At 43.3% G+C, this 6,043-nt stretch overlaps 1 pseudogene; it reads left to right on the top strand.

Annotated features, from left to right (window-relative positions):
- Window positions 1-3,814: 3,814 nt before the first annotated feature.
- Window positions 3,815-5,668, top strand: LOC137240105 (xylosyltransferase oxt-like; annotated as a pseudogene).
- The last annotated feature ends 375 nt before the right edge of the window (window positions 5,669-6,043 follow it).

Here is a 6,043-nt window from a genome sequence, read left to right as displayed (position 1 = left end):
GAAGAATACCGAGTAATTACAATTATTTATTTATAAATATTTTACAATATTGGCTTATGAAAGTGAAGCACTCACAAACTTCCTGGTCGTCAGGACAGCTAATTAATTTCACAATACAAATAGCAATTCCGATTGAATATGCAGTAGTGCAATTAGAAGGAAATTAATGGGAATACAAAGTGCACTTGGCACATTCAAATTCATGCAAGGGATGAATTGCAAAAAGCAAATTGAAAATTAAAAATTACGTGACAATGGCAAGGAGTTAAATTATACAAAATAAATTCCCTTGGCAGTTCACAATTTAGACCACAATTTAAAGTTTAAGGTATACACTCGAAGAATTAGGAAACTCACCTGGGGCTAGCTGCTGGCTCTTGAACGTTCCAAATTAGAAAGAAAGATTTAAAAACGAAAAAGGTCCGCACCACCTGCCGATAGCCAACTTTCGTCGAGTTTTTCCCCTTTGAAGTTAGCGCTCGGCAGGGGTGGGCCGTTACCGGTAAATAATAATATTGCCAAAAAATGTGCATTAGGGTGGTAGCGAATATTTAGGCTGGTGGCCTAAACATGCCGGCCCCCTTGCGGCGAGCAACTCGAAAGAGCAAAACAAAAAAAAAAAAACTGGTGAGTACGCCAGCAACCTTCCCAAGGCAGGATAAACTAAATAAATTAAAACTATGATATGTATGTATAGTTGGATCGTAAGTACGATCTCCGGCGGACATCCGTGCTCGCAGTAATGCAGCCTCGCTGAACTGTGGATGAAAAAGAAAAGCGTTAGTATTGTGGTATAATTAAAGTTTTATAGGGGTGGGCTCCAGACACGACGAGGCCGAAAATTGTGGCTTGGGCGAGGAGCCCGCCGACAGTCGACGTGGGTGTACCTCCGACCATAATACTGGCGTAGACGGCGGCGCCCAAAGTGAGCAACACTGGGGACGATCGGTAAAATGTCGGATCGGCCAGCTTCATGAATTGGAATGGGGCCGCTACCGACGGGTCCAGATTTGCCGTGGGGTTTAACCTGGCATAGTTTGCTATTACGGTGGCTTGGGTCGTGATCTTTCCCGCTACCCCATACTTCCCTCGAAGAACGACGGTGCCCCTCGAAAGACGTGCGGTATTGTTACGCTCCAGGTGTAGATCCTTGCACAGATTGGCATCGATAATGCTGGTGGGAGCGCAGGCATCTAACAGGGCGCGGACCAGGTGTGAACGACCTCCTGCCTCAATTCGGACGATGGCTGTCGGCGCCATGGCTATCAATGCTCGAGTTATAGTCGATGCCGCTAAATTTTCCCGGAGTCTACTACTCCTGAAGCCAGTGGGGGTTTGTTGTTGCCTCACGAGAGCTAGATGGTTGTTGCGCATCTTATTAGGGGCCGCCCTCCCAGTGAACTGTCGTGACGAGCGGGACGGACGCGGTTCCGCGTCGTCACGCTGGTTACCAGTAGGGCGGTGCGATGGGCGGAAAGGACGTGTCTCCGCGCCATCCCCGATTTGTAAGCGCGCGAAAGCGCCGTGCATAGGCGAGCGGTTCTCGGGTCTTTCATGACGTAATGGTGGCCGGAATCGCGGCGTTTCTAAGTTGCCCGATTGGGCTACCTCTGCTGCATTTGCCAGCCTCTCTTCTTCCTCTTCTTCCTCGACTTGCTGGGCCCATGATTTGGTTTGCTCCGTGACATGGATGGAGAGGACCCCATCCGAACTCGCATCGTCGTCGTCGTGCTTGCTTTGAGGTTGTGACGGCTGATCCTCGTCCATATGTAGCGTCGAGTGATGTGGTTCACTGCAACGTCGGCATCGGTCTTGGCTGGAGCATATTTCCAGGCGGTGGAACGGGGATAGGCAGTTGGGACAATAGCGGTGAATGAGTATTGCACGTAGTCGCTCCTCAGTCGACATACCACGGTAAATTGGGCACAATCGCACTCCGTGCGGTTTGGTGCACAGACGACAAGCGATGGTGAACGCATTGGGGCGTGCCTCGGTTTTGGAGCGTTTGAATGCAAATCCAGGCATGTCTGGAAGTGGTAGCGTTTAGTAATATCGCTGCATAGGTTGGTTGCGTGGCTAATGGGCGGAGAGTAGAAGTTTAATTGTTCGAGCTTGTGGTTGGCGTACTCGGGTTAAGGGTTTATTTGGGATGAATAATCTGGTTAAGTTATTCTGCCGATGTAGTGACGTGTAGTGGTTGAACCCACTGTTAGGCTTAGTAAACTTTGATTGACATACGCCTAAAATGATCCTTCGTTTTGAAAATAGTTTCATCCGAATGAATATGCTGATATTGAAAGCCACCAATAGTAAAATTAAGAATTATTAAATATAGACTTAGGGCAAACTATATTTTTGGTGTTTGCCTAAGGCAGGCAATACGCGATAATATACGGTATATCACGGTAAACCCGTGTGTTGTCACGGCTCCTTGTAATTGCCCTACAAAATTTGGTCACAAAACTTACCCACGCCCACGCAAATGTGACTATGAATATAACCTATGAATGACTGTAAAATGACTAGTCAAATGACGTCGTGCAGATAAAATGTGCGACAGATGGCAAGAGGCCTTTATCCGCTGTCTGGGAACACTCTTGGTGTTGATTTGGGCCATGTTGTGTGAGAACCACAAATTGTGGTGTATTTGTTGATTTCAACACAACTCTGGCGGGAATAGGCTACACTATCGAGTGTGGCAATTTGTAGCGCTGTCAGCTGATAACTCTTCCACTCATTGGAATGAGGCAGCTGTGCGGTGCTGCCAATTTGGCAGCGTAATGAGACATAATGGTCATGTCATGCAATTATTTAGGGATTTTATAGTCCTTTTGAAAAAGTTTAATTTCTCCCTTGTTTGTAGTATCGAAAGCATATATGACACTACTTTATTCTTGCTTGGATTTCAAGCTAAAAGGACTGACGAAACTTTATCGGAAGTTCAGTACACAAAAACAATTCCTATCATGAAAGCGAGACCACTATTGAGTGTGACATGTTTCTGTTTATGTTTTACATTTTGACTGTGCACTAACCTTTTAACAATGAAAACCTTGCAAATAAACCGCGAAAATTATTTCGGTCTCGAGTGGTTCACCTTTTGTTTTCACAAGAAAGTTGATTTTGATTGTGTGTTTATGCACCACATTGTCAAAATAAAACAAATTTTCATTTGTCGGAAAAAGTAAAGTTGTTCGGGTACTAACACTCGAGTTTGTTGGATCCCGCGGATCCGACTTGTGATCCCATGGAGTCGCGCGCAATGTGTTTACGGCGTAAGAAAAGACAAAAGCAAATTTCATCGAGTGGCAACCTTGATTCGTTCATTCAAAATGTCATTCATTCTTGGAAATGAGTATAGAGACATTTTGAATGAATTTTCACTATGAAGAAAAACGTGTGACGGGTAAGTATGAGTATCGTTCCCTTTTTGATAATTTTATATTTTATTTTATTCGATTCTCTTTTTTTTCTCGTTTCAGATGCCAAACGTTACAGCAGCACCATCGCCTTTCCCATATTGCAAAAGAGGATGCTATTAAAAAAAAAATAGAAAATAGTAAAAATGCTTTTATTGAAAAAGTAATTATCAAGAGGAAGTTACGACTAAGCTACCCTGCAGTAAATCGTCGGATTACTTTCGATATCATTGAAACGGCCATACCACTGTCATGCCTTATGCATTATATGCACCTACCACTAGCACCTCCGTCATATTTGTTTTATTAAAATATCCTTTAAAGGCTACTACCAGTACATCGGCGTATCCAAAAAATACGCCTGACACACAAATTAGTAATGCCCTGTGACTAAAATGTCTGACTACATAGCATTCCGGTGGTTTCGGCGCTATAAACTTTTCTTCCTGTTAGGTGTTCTTATATTGGGATTGCAAGTGTTTCTAGCATACAAATCGCTAAATATATCTAACTCCAATGGAATCTTGACCACCCAAAAATTCATATCTAGAAGCCAATGCTGCGGCGCTGGCGCATGCCAATAATCAAGCAAATAAACGATCGTTTGGTAATGACTTTGTAAGTGAGCGGGCTGTTAACTATCAACAAGATAAAGCTGCACTTAAGCTAAAACAAACATCATCATCAATGGGAAACAACCGCAATAACGATGCTAGTCAACTCATACTTAATATTGCACGTTTTGGAATTAAAATGAATTGTAATATTACTGCCAAGGAAGCGCTTTCGGCAATGCAACGCGCGCGGAGTCTAGAATGTCGAAAACAAATTGCTCAAACTGCATGTGCTATTCAATTGGGAAATTTTTATGCGAAAAAATTACCCAACCACTGTCCCACTGGCAATCATTCAGCGAATACTGCGCTCGGTTGCTATCAAGCTGAAAAGGAGTATCGCCTACTTTCTGGTTATTTTATCAATTATAAAACCACCAACACGCCACAAAAATGCATACAACCTTGTCTACAATCGGGGTTTCCATATGTGGGTGTACAATATGCTAGCGAATGTTTCTGTGGTGCTGATTTCCACCTGCGTCAGCGAAATTGCCAGACTCGGTGTAACATGAAATGCTCGGGGGATCCGCGTGAGCCGTGCGGCGGTTTTTGGTATTAATATTTACGCAACTGGGATTACAATTTATAAATCAATTTGAGCTCACTGCTTTTAAGCATTTCTGTTAGTCTCTTCGTCCCTCATCACCCCTCACTAATTATGCATTGTCGTCTCCACATAACAAATAAATCCAGTAACTCGGTTGTTTGCAAATTTACAGAGTTTACGCCGCAGAACGCCGAAAACAGAAATGCGCGTACACAGACTGAAGGTGTACGAATTGCATTTTGGTTGACGCTTAATGGGCGGGGCTTGCGCCAAGTTTGTTTAATTAAATCCCTTTATTCGCCATATCATGTATTCTATATACACGTAGATGCGCGCCAATCATACCTCTACCGCAAATTGACGGAATTGGAATCGAGATTTCCAAACATTCGGTTAGGCCGAAAACGTTTCTCAACAATCTGGGGTGGTGCATCTTTACTGACAATGTTATTGCAATGCATGGAGGATCTCTTAGCTGCTGAGTGGCAATGGGATTTTGTAATAAGTTTAAGTGAGTGATTATCCAGTTAAAACTATAGGTAAACTCGTGAGTTGTCTAACAGCTAACAAAAATCACAATTTTGTAAGGAGTCATGGACGTGACACACAGCGTTCTGCAAAAGAACAAAGCAACCGAAAGCAAAGCTTGCTAAGTATCGTTCACAATTGCTGGAACCTGCCAAAATGGGAGAGAAAGGTGATGGTTTCGATGTGTTAAAAAGTGGCGATGCGCGCGTAGCCTTAATTGAGTCATTGAATATAAAGGTGCCAATACACAGGTGCTCGATTTGCCTGGAATTATTGAGGGTGCCGCGCAGGGCAAAGGTCGTGGTCGGCGGGCAATCGCTGTAGCACGTACTGCAGATTTAGTTATCATGATCCTGATGTTAGGTGCACCTAACCCAAATGTGCTCGAATGTGAGTTGGAATCTGAAGGCATACGATTAAAAAGAAAGGGTGGCGGTCGTAGTCTCAACTCGACTCGCGCTTTTACGCGTTGTAACGAAGAAAATAGGTACGCGCTAAAATATTTTATTGTACCGTCAGTAGACGCTAATAAAGACTTAATTTTTATTGCAGCTTAACGACTAATCGAACAAAAGGCATTGCCCAATATGATGGCACCCACAGGGTCTCGAGGGGACTATGGAGAAAAGATGATGGTGAGTAAAAAAAAAAGTATACATAACAATTTTTGTTAGGCGTTTTTCATGACCGTAATACCGCTCCGAAATCAATGGCGCATAGCCATAGTCAATACAAAATATGTTCTAAATCCAGCCGCAGCTTTGTGACATAACTTTTATGAACAATCTGTCATAAAAGGCTGCAACTAAATACAAAACCTATCCCACCCTGACCACGGCTACGCGACAGTTCGTTTGTTGTTCTTTGGTATATTGTCGTTGTTTTAATTTGCCATGTTGTGGAGCGCAAAGCTTAGGTTTCTTCGATTTTAA

Source organism: Eurosta solidaginis, chromosome 1, assembly GCF_040869045.1.
Source record: "Eurosta solidaginis isolate ZX-2024a chromosome 1, ASM4086904v1, whole genome shotgun sequence".
NCBI classification, from domain to species: Eukaryota; Metazoa; Arthropoda; class Insecta; order Diptera; family Tephritidae; genus Eurosta; species Eurosta solidaginis.
Note: the sequence above shows the minus strand (reverse complement) of the source record. Positions and strands in the feature narration are given on the sequence as shown.